This window comes from Leptinotarsa decemlineata, unplaced genomic scaffold, assembly GCF_025532065.1.
Source record: "Leptinotarsa decemlineata unplaced genomic scaffold, Ldec_3_MD MMD2_tig00026345_RagTag_RagTag, whole genome shotgun sequence".
In the NCBI taxonomy this organism is placed as follows: domain Eukaryota; kingdom Metazoa; phylum Arthropoda; class Insecta; order Coleoptera; family Chrysomelidae; genus Leptinotarsa; species Leptinotarsa decemlineata.
The window spans coordinates 1,434,398-1,448,912 of NW_027412696.1; the positions used below are offsets into that span (position 1 = coordinate 1,434,398).

General features: G+C 35.7%; 1 long non-coding RNA gene across 1 annotated transcript; it reads right to left on the reverse strand.

Moving 5' to 3' along the window:
• Nucleotides 1-13,316: 13,316 nt before the first annotated feature.
• On the reverse strand, nucleotides 13,317-14,225 carry LOC141486083 (uncharacterized). The gene is made up of 2 exons (XR_012467633.1): nucleotides 13,713-14,225; nucleotides 13,317-13,653 (listed from the first exon to the last, which is right to left on the reverse strand). It is a non-coding gene; the product is annotated as an uncharacterized lncRNA (long non-coding RNA).
• Between the last annotated feature and the right edge of the window lie 290 nt (nucleotides 14,226-14,515).

Here is a 14,515-nt window from a genome sequence, read left to right on the forward strand (position 1 = left end):
GGAATCAGCCATCAGGATCCATAAAAGCATCAAGGTGAATATGGAAGTTTTTGGGAATTATATTCTTCAGACTGATGATTCGAGGGACACGAAGTCATTTAATTCCCAAAATAAAATAGTGGACCAATCTTCAGATTTGAATGCTGTTTTTGATGGATTCCGTGATGTAATTGTGGCTCAAACGACTGAGTTCCAGGATCGTGACTCAGGTATTTATTTTTTAAAAATTTCAATATGATTGAATAGTAATTTTTTTTTTATAATTCAGGTTGGACTTGTGAAAAAATATTGTTTCTCGAGGTCAACATTAATAAATACAGTCCACTGGAAGGACGTTCATATGTGAAGCTGCCTCAATGTATTCAATGGAAGAAAGCTGTTGTGAATGTTCGTAATGAAGATCAATATTGTTTTGCTTGGGCTATAACATCAGCATTATATCCTGCAGATAATCGAGTGTCCGAACTTACGTCATATCCACATTTTTCCACTGTTTTAGATGTCACAGGTATGGATTTTCCGGTTAAAGTTAATAATAAGAGTATCGAAATATTCGAAGATAGGAATGATATTTCAATTAATGTTTACGGTTTAGAGAGTACATTTGAGAAGGGTAAAATGAAGTATGAAGTGATTGGTCCATTGCGATACTCACAGAGAAGACTCCGGAGACATGTCAATTTGTTGTTTATAACTGACCAAATGCAACTTTTTTAATTTTATTTTTCTTCGTTTGTTTCCTCTTACATTTTTTCTTATTGGTACTACAACCCATGCCCATATGTCTTTTCGCTTTCATAATGTTGGTGACAAGTAATGCAGCTGCTCTTTCCCCAATACTCGCGTCCTTCGATTTAACCCTATCCCAAGCGCTGTATTCAAGTTCTTTGTCGGCTAAATGTCTTGCTGCAAGATCGGATGGATGCTTAGAATATTGAATATCGTGTTTTTTGCATTCAATATCTAATTTATTGATTCCAGGGTCGTTACGAGCTAAACGTTGTTTCAATTGTGTACCCGGTCCACAGTATTGATAACCTCCGGGTAGATGTAATTCGAAAGGAAGTTTGTTCATTAAATCATTAACAAAACCACAACCTCTTTTAATTTTACGATCACTTTCAATACGTCCGTATCGTTTGATGGTACACATTGAAATGAATAAGCTAATAATATTTATATAGTCTCCAACCACGGCACGATGTGCATTGTAAAACAGAAAGAAAAGTTTGCTGTAGATAATCTAGATGAGAAATTTGGTTGTGGATTGAATGGACAAAGGGTATTCAGACATGGTCCACTACTTCCATCATCAGTTCGAGGACTCATTATAGGACCTTCAAATTGTGGAAAGACGAATGCAATGATATCACTATTAACACATCCACAAGGACTGAGATTTAGAAATGTGTATCTCTATTCGAAATCACTCAATCAACCTAAATATCAGTACTTGCGAAGTGTTTTGGAACCTATAAAAGGATTAGGTTTTTATACATTCAGCAATAATGCAGAAATAGTGGAACCCTCCGACGCTAAGCCTAATTCTGTTTTCATTTTCGATGATGTGATATGTGAAAAGCAAGATATTATTAGATCATATTTCTGTATGGGACGTCATAAGGATGTTGATTGTTTTTATCTAGCACAGACATATTCACGGGTACCCAAACAGTTAGTGCGTGACAATACCAATTTCATTATAATGTTCAAACAAGATGAGACGAATTTACATCACATTTATTCAGATCATGTTTCACCCGATGTAACATTCAAACAATTCCAATTGATGTGTGTTAAATGCTGGGAGGACCAATATGGATTTCTAGTCATTGATAAGGATAGAAAAATAGATGAAGGTAGATATCGCAAAGGATTCGATAGTTTCATATACCCATGATCTTGTTTTTGGAACTTATTCGATCACTGAATATTGTAGAGGTCACTTCACCAACGAATTAAGCTTTAATTCAAAAAAAAGGGCATTATGAATACAAAAAAAGATCCTGAAAATAAAAACAATGAAATAAATTTGAAACGTCAACTAGTAGAGACAACAGAAGCTGTCAGGCAGAAATTCAACTCTATCAAGAATGATAATATTGAAAATCGTACGACACTTGAAAGATTGTATGAGCCCATAATGAAACCATTGAATGTTTTATCATCAAACGATATTTCTAAATCACCAGTGTTATCACCAAATCATGGAACTGTTCAATCTACTTCAAATTATCCCATGAGTACTCCAATAGGAAGAAAACAATCTTTTGGTAGTGTATCATCTGTGAATAGTGACACGAGCACACTTCAAGACGATATGAGAACAACTCTATTCGAAACACCATCATCGTCCCACATCGATTCCTCGGATCCTGACATCTCACCTGTTATGAATGAAAGTGGTGAAGATGTTTTGATGAAACATTTGAATAATATAAAATCTAGAAATCCAGCATATGATGGAACATTTGGCGTACGTATGGATCCAATTACACAAAAGCTGAAAATGGGAAGTCTAGTGGTACATTTCAAAGATGGAAACATTTCATTTTGGGATGCTAATAAAGTGAAAAAATATGAATGCGCAGGTAGTCCACAATTGTATGATATGATTTTTTTTGAAGAATCCACAAGATGTTGATAATGAAGAAACTCGTCAAGTATATTCCAAAATATTGAAAATAACGAATGCTCCATATAAACAATATCATCTGAAGAATGGTTTTAAAAATACAAATTCTAAAAAATTTCGTGAAGTTATCAAACCTCTATTAGACTCACGACAATATCCAATAAGAAGTAGAAGTAAAATTGGTGGAGCACTCAAACGAGTGAAAATGGAGAAAATATATAATTCTAAACCTGTGAATTATGTGTACCGGAATTCACCGAAAGAGTTAGTTGCTCGCCTACGACTATTGGTAGCTTCAAAGTCAGCTGGACATACCGGACATGATAATGAAATAATTTCAATAATTGAAGAATTACGTGAAGAAGGTATAATATATTAACATATTCACATGTAATGATCACTGTCACATCATCATTCAATGCAGTAACATTATCACCTTTTCTCTTTAATCATATTGAAATAGAATGACTAATGAAATAAGTGATGTCAAACGACAAGTTGTTAATGAATGACATAAACCTGCAAGACGTAATTTTCGTAGAAGAATAACCACCATCAAAGGTTTTGCAGATCTATGGCAAATAGATTTAGCTGAACTGCAACCTTATGCAAAAAGTAATGAAGGATACCGATATATACTTGTAGTGATAGATTGTTACTCCAAATATCTGTGGACTCTAGCAGTTAAAGATAAAACAGGTAGTACAGTAACTAATGCAATGAAACATGTACTGAAAGAAGCCAAATACTCCCCCAAACACATACAAAGCGATCAAGGGAAAGAATTTTTCAATAAAAGCTTCTCATCTCTCATGCGAGAATATAATATCAATCATTATTCAACATTTAGCACAAAGAAGGCAGCTATAGCAGAAAGAGTGATTCGTACAATAAAGGCATGACTCTACAAGGAATTTTTGATGAGAGGTCACCACAAATGGCTTGATATTCTTCCAATTATAACTAGTAGATATAATAATAAAGTTCATCGTACAATAGGTATGGCACCCATCAATGTTGATTCAACAACAAAATTAAAATTCAAGGGTATCAATGGAATTGGAGGAAGACAAAGTAAACCCAAATTCCAATTAAATGATATTGTACGTATAAGTAAATACAAAAATATTTTTGAAAAGTCTTACACTGCGAATTTTACCACGGAGCTATTCAAGATTGTTAAAATTAATAAAACCATCCCAACGACTTATAATCTTGAAGATATGAATGAACAGCCGATTAGAGGATGTTTTTACGAAGAAGAGTTATTACGAACCGAGAATCCTGACGTATATCTGATTGAGAAGGTGTTGAAGAGAAGAAAAAATAAAGTATATGTAAAGTGGTAAGGCCTTCCTAGCGAACAAAATTCTTGGATTGATGAATCAAATATGGTTTAAATGTATATAATAGTGACTTTTATGAATAAAGTAATATTAAAGTTCATTATTGTTTCATTTCAATTATAAGTATGTGAACTGAAAAATATTGCAGCGGTAAACATTGCCCCAGCCATTCGCAATGTTCTGTGTATACCAAACCAAATTAATTGTATACTCCATTCCCGCTTATATTTTTCAACTCACGATATTGAAAACACATTATCATTCCCAAAACTAATCGCCGTCACTTTGAAATGGAGTATCCAACTCTTTTTGCCAATTATCTCTCACTGATAATGCTGTCTCATAAAGCTTAGTCGACTCCTCAAGCTCAGCCTGAGCTTGCATTCTCGAACGTTGATGGAATTGCTTATCTTTACCAATTTTTGAACGGAGTTCATCAGCATCTTTAGACATTCTAGCCAATTCAACCTTCGCTAATGCAATCTTGGCATCTAATGCTTTAAGAGTTTCATTATTAGCATTAATAGCTCGCTCACTCTTTTCAAGTTCAGCAATAGTCATCTGTGCCTTTACAAGACGGCATTTTTCTTTCCTTTTCATTTCCCCAAACCGATGGAGTGGACTGAAAGAAGATAGCGGTTCAGCTTTCAAATCACTCTTCATTTCTTTAGGAGTACTTTTTGGCTTCCTCTTCGATCTGTCACTTTTCGTTGCGGGTTTTTTCTGTCGCACACTTTTGGATTCTTTCTTTTCTTTAAAGTCAGTGACAATCGATGAAGATGCCTTAGTAACCTTCCTCTTGATTGTTCTAGATTTCTTATCAACACCAAGAGGAAGGGTAGATGAAGAGTGTTTGAGTGATGATAATTGCGAAACGATCGGATTTTCAATAATAATTTGCTCATTTGGTTCTGGCACATCTGCAAAGTTAACGAAGTCGTTAATATCAAAATCATTTATCGAATCTTGACTCGATAAATGTAATACTGGAATATTTTCAAAATCAGTCTGATCGATATCAACAAGTGGTGAACCATCTTCAGCAATCAATAGCGGCATAGAGCTCATGATTATTAAGGTCTGAGGAATGATATGTGATAGCAATAGAATGTGGATAGGAAAGGTGATGATGTTACTGAGACCTCACCATTTATAGAAGAAAATAAACTAGCGCATGCGCTCTTTCATCAACTGGCACATGCGCTCTCTCACTAAACTATTCACGCATGTAACAATTTTTGTCATTTAAGAGGAAAACTTTGTGTTGCATGCATGTATTTTTAAATGTTAGAAAATGATACAAATAAATTCAAAATATATATATATATTTATTAATAATAGAGGACAATAACGATATTAAAAAATGAAAAATGTTAATATGTCTCTGTGGATGTGGAACGTTCTTTGACTCTATTCCTCAATAGTTGTTGCTCGTGCGTCAAACACCAACATTGAAAAAAATGGATTCTCCTATTGGGGTAGAGTTGACCAACCTTCTCACACAGATCCCAAGTACTTCTACATGCATTGCATACATGATTCCAACAATTCATGGAATATGTATCACAACGCAAACAACGTTGCAGTGGAGTTGGAACGGCAGCACAGGTACAACAAATATTTCTACAGATACCTATATTGTTAAATATTATAGGTTCGGAACACTTCAGACACTGTAACTGTTGTTGACGATAATCCGATTTTGTTCGCTTCGGTGGATGAGAAGGAGGCGATAGTTGAATCCGCAACACGCAATCACTACACATACCAGTACATGGATTGATTGAATCCTTAGGTCTACTCATTTGACAAAAGTAGCACACAATAGCCCCTGCAATCATCATTGGGTAGACACACACTTTTGGTTTTTCATTCCACTCTTTTGGAAACGGCATTTTACTAATTCGATTAGAAATATTAAGAGATGACTTACAGAAACTCTGAATGCTCTCTCCTATACCTACGATCTCTATTTATACAAATCAACATCATGTGGAAGTATAGTGGGATAACTTCTCCTACTATTCCACTCTAAACGAGTCAAGTGGGAGTCGCATCACCTCCTATATAAGTTGACTTGCAAACCTAGAGTTCATTCATTCACTCTCTATAACTGTGAGCAAACAACAACAAGATGAATTCTGCAAAAATAAATGCTGCATTAAATAGAATATCTGCTGTTGATGAAAACAATTGGATAGACGAATCAGATGATGAGGATGTCAATGTTCCGCTAGAGGAAGTAATAGTTGAAGCAGAAGATGTTGGAGTCGATGAAGATGAGATAGACGAAGTTGAAAACGAGGCCAACCAAAGCGACGAAGATGATGACGTGATGGAGTTTGAGAGGGTCATGGATGAAGAAGGAGATGATGAAGGGATAGAAGCTGACACAACTGAAGGTGATGGTGCTATGAGGATCGGTATGCGAACACTCAATGTCAGTGAGACACTGGAAGATCCCTTGGATTTGTATTGTGCAATGGATGCATACGTATTGATCAGCACAATAGATGGAGAGAACAAAAAACTATGTTGGTGCTGCTTTCGGTTTTATTCGCATAGAAACAATAATGGAGGGTGGTATGCCCATGTCAACACCCACAACACTGTCTCAATTATGGAAATGGGACGGAATTGGTGTGAAGCTTGCGAGAGGCCACTAACAAACTTCACCCGAGTATCTACATGTATTATATGTAATAATGTCCAACCTGTGGCACAATAACCGTGGACCTACTGGTCAAAGAAAAACAACAGCCCTTTTCAGGGCTACATTATTCACACAAACAGTAGTTAGTTGTATTAGTATTCATAGATTATGTGACAAATGAATACTTTGACTAATAAAAGTCTAAGTTGGAAATTTGTTAGTCTTTGAATATCTATACATTTCATGACAAATAAATTACTATTTGTTAGTCTTTGAATATCTATACATTATATGACAAAAAATTACTACTTTGACTGAAAAGTCGAAATTTGGAATTTGATAGTCATTGAATATCTATGCATATGATGAGTACTACTTTAAATGAAAGTTGAAGTTGGCATTTTGTCAATCATTGTATGCATTTAATGATGAATACTTTCACATACATATATTTCGTTTGAGATTATAATGTTAACATAATGTTAACAATGGTATGAATCTGTGTCTGTTTGAAAATATAATGGTAGCTCTGAAAAGAGATTTTTTTTATTGTTTCAGTCTTTAATTGTAGCCCTGAAAAGGGCTGTTATTTTTTTATTAATCCATGCAATGATATGGACTAACGCTCCTCATCATCAGAAACAATAATTATGGTATCGTCATCTGAATCAGATGATATACTAATGATATCATCCTCATAGTAGTCATCTGAATCAGATGATATACTCATGATGTCGTCGTCGTCATAATCATCTGAATCAGATGATATACTAATCACATCATCCGCATTATTATCGTCAACAGCATCTATGTCGTCCTGAATACCTTGTTCCACTCGTTCTGCGAAATCATCAGGAAGATCATAGATTCGCTGCAGAAATTGAGCGAAGGTTGTACTCAAATGATCAGACGTTGAATCTATTTCTTGTACTTGGATGGGTCCTGTACTCGACATTGTGGAAGAATGATATAGAACTGGGATTGTTGCTATATTTATATTGGAAGAAATGAAATGGAGGGGGTGAAATGTAGAACAGTGTTTGAGATTCGAAAACATCAAGAATGAAACTCTGAGCGATTATTAGGAGAAATTCTTAGTGATTATTATGGAAAAAAAAACTAATAAGAGGGGGAGGAAGGGAGAGGAAGGGAGGAAGACACTGCCCCAGCCTCGCAGTGCCTCGTGTACACCAACCAAAAAGTGTGTACTCCGTGGAAGGAAAGGAAAGGAAATGATGGACGAGTAGATGATTATATGTCATCATCGGAATTGAGGACATCATCATCGATCAGGATTGGGGATGGCGGAGGACTATCCTCGATGAGTATAGGGGATGGTGGAGGACGTCTAACGTCAAGCTCGTCATCAGCATCATCGCCAGAGTCGTCGTCGTCATCATCGTCGTCGTCGCTGCTCATTGGGACAATGTCATCATAAGCAGGGTCTCACCATCCGTCAGGATCTGGATATTCCGAATCGTCCAAGTGTCCTTCGTCACTGCCAGTGACATGTTGAACTTGCATCCTGATGTCGTGATCCCGGTATTCATATGGCGGACTGTGGGGTGCCGTGGTAGAAGAGACTAGCGGTACCTGGCTGTTATCCCAGTAATTGAAGTTGTACCCCTGATTGTTCGACGATTTTTTGATAATCTTCGCATGTCAATTCATTCTTTATTACAGATCGTTTAACCCCTTTGGCTTTCTTAAATTCACCATCAACAGATTTCACATAATATGCTTTAGCACCTGTACCATAAAAACTCATGATTGGATCATTTGGAAATTCATCTTTGAAGTTACCCAAGACTGAACTTGTTACTGGAATATTGAATTGGTTAACTATACTGTAATTGGATGTATCAAATCTACTTATGTTAGTTTTTATGAATTCATAAAAATTTTCTGTGTTTACTTTAAGAATGAGCGAGTCGGTATCTGTGTAAAGTAAAGAGACATTTTCATCAAAGTGTTGTTTGATGCATCCATAGAAAAAGTCATACATGACTGTTTTAGATAATTCTAATATGGAAAATCACAAATATAATGTTTTATCGTAATGAACCTTCACTCTACCCAATTGAATGGCAACGAAATTATCAGTGAAAATTGAACAATTTTTGAAATTTGGTTTGGCTATGAGAGTGCTGGCACCTATATTTTTCTTTATATTTTCCCAATATGTAACGAGTCTAACATCAATTCGATTATCTACATTCTCCATTGTCTTTCCATACACCGCATTATTCATTAGTTTATAGAAATCTTTAACAGATTTGTTGTTAGACCTATTACGCATTTCAGTATTAAGATCTATATAGGGTTTCATCCAGCATGATTGTTTGAATTTCAATACTCTATGTGTATTCATTACAATCAATCCATTTTTGACAGCTTGCTGTAGATTCCTATAATGAACAATATATTTTCTTTTATCATTCAAATTTGGAATTAATTTGGGAATTTTCGATTGTGTACGAGGTGGTATTATTTTTTCGACTAAAAATGGAAGGTCAGAATGTTTATCATGCAACTCTTGTGGATAATGAATGTCCACTTCAAATACATACCCATACGGACTATCAGTACTCACATCCATCACATCAAGATTAAGAATTTCATTTGGTGTCAACCATGTAAATTCACTTGTTGGTAGAGGTTGTGACATACTGTGACCGTATAGATTTGTTGCATCTAAATATGTAATGAATGTGGAAGGTTCATTGGGATTATAATTGGGTAAAAATCTATTATTTGCTATATGTTTCCTCTCGCTACATTGACTAATTCCACCTCGTATACCTTTTTGAAAAAAGTGAATCATATCAATGTCAGTTAGTAATTCCAATTCAACATTAGTGAACTTCAACATGGCATCCCATGATAATCCAGGTGCAGTATAATATTGTGCCGGATCTAAGTTATATATCTCTAAACTTGTGGTGCGGAAGTTTTCAAAAATATCACATAGTAGCAATACATCCGACTTCAAATACAAATCAGAGTATTCCCCCAAATTCTGACACTCGAATAAATTCCAAACATTTCTAGCCCTATCATAATCAGTTTCCGATATATGTTCACAATTGAGTGTGTCATAAAACTTATTTTTTGTCGGAAGTAATGGATAATTCAATTTGTCAATGTCATCAACAAAACTATATGGAAATACACCTTTCTGTCTCATCAAATTGAATTTCTCAATTTGTGGGAAATGTTTGTGCATCTCCAAACATTGATCGGAGGTCAAGTTTGCACCCAACTTCTCCAACGAATTAGTCATAAATTTATAACTATCGATAAATCTCATTTTGAGATAATTCTTCCTAACCACACCATCTTTATCGGTATAGCTGTGTGTGAAGAGATGCTTCGTGAAAGATATATATTTCTCTTTAGTTTGCGGGATAACATCAACTTTCTCTTTATTCCTATACAATTCTTTTATGAAAAAATGACAATCATAACCACTTAAATTATGAAAAATGATAGGTATGAAGTTTGGTATTTTGAAATTTAAATTACATTTCGAGTGAGCGGCATGTGATCTTTTCTTTCCTGTGACATGACAATGATCTCTTACTTTGACTTCACCATCAGTAAATGTTTATTACATATACCACAAGTTCTGGCTGCAGCAAACTGTTCTTCTTCTTCGTCAGTTTGTGTATCCATCGGTTTAGGGTTTCTGAGATGATTTTCATGTATCTTTTTCAAATCATCTTCAATGCTACTCACAAATTTCTGAGCTGCATCTACACCCCTATATGTAACAAATTTTGACAAATCATCATTATATGAACACTTTATCAAATAAGCAAATGAATATGGGGCATGTTTGAATGTTTTAATCGTGTATGAACTTTCAGGATTTGGCTCATTCACATGAATCGGTTTAAGCACTGATTCAAAATCAGCATACACTACAAATGGCACCCTCATTTGCCTCTCAAAGTTTTCAAACATTAGTTTATTTTCCGCAACCATTCTACCATATTTATTGATCTTTAAATTAGTAGTTGGTGTTGTGGTACTAATGTGATTACAATCATACATATTATGACGTAAAAGCAATCTCTCATCAGAAAAATATATCAAACATCCGTCACAAAAATATTTTTTCTGTCTATGAGCTGATAGTTGATTAGAAACTAATCTTGAAAGATCTTTGATCCAACAATAGTGACCATTACCGGAGTCATCAGTTATAAACAACAAATTGACATGTCTCCGGAGTCTTCTCTGTGAGTATCGCAATGGACCAATCACTTCATACTTCATTTTACCCTTCTCAAAGGTACTCTCTAAACCGTAAACATTAATTGAAATATCATTCCTATCTTCGAATATTTCGATACTCTTATTATTAACTTTAACCGAAAAATCCATACCTGTGACATCTAAAACAGTGGAAAAATGTGGATATGACGTAAGTTAGGACACTCGATTATCTGCAGGATATAATGCTGATGTTATAGCCCAAGCAAAACAATATTGATCTTCATTACGAACATTCACAACAGCTTTCTTCCATTGAATACATTGAGGCAGCTTCACATATGAACGTCCTTCCAGTGGACTGTATTTATTGATGTTGACCTCGAGAAACAATATTTTTTCACAAGTCCAACCTGAATTATAAAAAAAAATTACTATTCAATCTTATTGAAATTTTTAAAAAATAAATACCTGAGTCACGATCCTGGAACTCAGTCGTTTGAGCCACAATTACATCACGGAATCCATCAAAAACAGCATTCAAATCTGAAGATTGGTCCACTATTTTATTTTGGGAATTAAATGACTTCGTGTCCCTCGAATCATCAGTCTGAAGAATATAATTCCCAAAAACTTCCATATTCACCTTGATGCTTTTATGGATCCTGATGGCTGATTCCAGTAATTCAATGACCTTCTGCACAATCTCATTGAAAAATGACATGTAGTCACTGGTTACAATCGAACTCTCCACCCTGTATGTAGCAATGCGGCAATTGAATGCATTCGTTATGATTTGAACACCGTCAGACAATTGAACACATGCATTATTTTTATGACTCATGGTTCTTCGGTGAGAATTCACTTGGGTCATAGGAATTGTCACATTACAACAATTGCACGTATACATAGGTGTTGCATTATCCACTCTCACCCGTTTCACTGCAGGCCCTCCTTGGCAACTCTGGAGCTGATGCCGACGAAGATTATCACTACGAGTGAAAGATTTACCACAGTCACAGGAATACATTTTATATAATAGTTCTCACTAACTCACTTGATGTAAACTGACATAGCCAACACTCGTACGCTCCTTAAATACACTCTGATAGGACCCGTCAAGACGTCATAGCCAACCCCACTTCTCAACTACATGCGCCAAGATTACCTCCCAACTGAATGCGATAACAGATGTCGATATACGAGCAAGCAGTGGTCGTTGCGGTCTCGGAGAGGGTAGACGTTAGGCAGACGGTCCTCGGCTGCCGTGGTGTCACCATCGATAGCGGGGCTAGAGCGAACCTTCATCGCTTCGGGAGAGGTGAGGGCAGACCGATGAATACGCATTACTCTGCCACACGTCGTGGAGTGAACATGTCGCTCTCTAGCCGTTGAACGGTTATTGCTGTGACGTCACTCCACTACTAACTTGGTGCCCTAACACCGATGGAGCATTTATTACTTGGAGGATCTTCGAAGTATGCAGACGTATGTTTGTACATAGACAAACAAGCACATGATGAAACCCTGTACCGTGCATTCTCCTACACACACACACACACACACACACACACACACACACACATAAACACACAAAATCTCATATGAAAAAAAAAATCTGAACGATCCATGCACCAGACACTTCAAGGTCACAACGCCTTGACTTCACTGCACAACAAAAAAAGCAAATAACACGTCATATTGGTGGGGGGAGGATTAGAACCGGGAAAAAAATTCTGAACGATCCATACACCACACCCTTCAAGGTCACATCACCTTGACTTCACCAAACAACAACCAATAAAAAAAAGCAATTAATACCTCATAGTGGTGGGGGGAGGCCGAGAATCAGCTGTAAACAACTACTTACAATCACTACTCGAATTCCATACTGAATTTTTCCTCAATAATGCGTACCTATAGAGGATTCAAGACATCAGGTAATTTAGGTATAAATCTATTATAATAATTAATTGTTCTCAGAAATGACTTCAGTTGTGTCACATTCTGAGGTTCCGGATTTTTTTCTATTGCCTTCACTTTATCAGGACTTTTATGAAGTCCATCTCTATCAATAATGAATCCCAAGTAAGATACAGAATAAAAAAAAATCACATTTTTCCCGTTTAACTGTAAGGCCAACATCTTTCAAGATTGTTAAAACTTTACACAGATCTTCGATGTGTTCACATTGTGTCTTTCCGGTAATGAGGATATCATCTAAAAAAATTGCTATTCCAGGCATATCAATGAAAATCTGCTTCATTATGCGTTGGAATTGCGATGGTCCCGACGAAATGCCATACGGTAACCTGTGGTACATAAAAAGTTGTTTATTTCTGACCGGGATATTATAAGCTTATATCGTCATAGTTACGCTATCAATAAAGAGGGTCATAACTCCCTTGGGACATTATAGATTTTATAATTCCCTCTACCTTTCACAAGTAAAAATAAATAGAAATGAAAACTGAACCATATTTTATTTATTCACGTCATTACAAATAATAAATGTACAATTTTGAAATGTTCCCTGAAAATTACTTCCGCCACTGGAAACAATTTCTTTTTTTGTATGGCTGGAGCTTCTGTTCACTACAGTCGAGGTACCTGCCTCTTCTAATGACAAAGTAGACAGCATATAAAACAGCAGACTTTTTCGGCTTATAACTCTTACTCTTCCGTTTCAAAAAAGCCTGTAGTTCATTGAACTTGGTGATATCTCGTTTCTCATGTATAGTCACCATCGATTTTAGCATTGACCATTTAGTCCATAAAGAATTCGGACTATACGTTTCTGACTGAAACGAATAAACACAATTACTACCAAATCTACCGAAAAACATAGAAAATTCCTTACCAGTTCTTGAAAATATGCCAGAAATACAGTTTCAGTGACATCTTTTGGCATAACATTTTTCCGTGTCAGCCAGTCCAGATATGTCTTGTATTCTTTTTGGTATACGGCTTCACTTTTCGATGGAATTAATGATTCTCTTGCTTGTTCAGTTTTTTTCAAAATATCCTCCATTATATTTGGGGTAGAAAACACGTTTTCACCGCAAACACAGCTTGATAACAAAGTTCTGTTTATAAACAAGTAACATAGCAACAACCTAGCAACAAGAAAACTCTACTATAATCAACGGTACCTGATTCAAATATACCGGGAAGGTAATGAATTGGTACATTTTTACATTTTAAAAATGAACAAAATTTTATTGAAATCGGTCAGAAATAAAATTATCTATGTACCACGGGAATTAATGAGCCTTAATAACCTCAGGCAATTGCTGTCCCTCGGGCCAGAGGCCCTCGGGACGCAAACTTTGCCATCGGTAATTAAGGCCCTCCTAATTCCCTTGATACATAAATAACTATTATGTGTACTAATTACAGTATATTTTTTCGAAGATGGTTCAAGTAAAATTTGTTGATATGCTTGGCTGAGATCAATTTTTCAATATTGTTGCCCCCCTCGTAGCTTGGAAAATAAGTCATCAATACTTGGTAAAGGATATTTATCTGTTAGTATATAAGGATTGATGGTTATTTTGTAATCACAACAAATACGCACTCCTCCATTCTTTTTTAGAACTGGAACTATAGGAGTGCCCCACTTAGAAAACTCTACCAGTGATATAATACCCTCTCTCATTAATC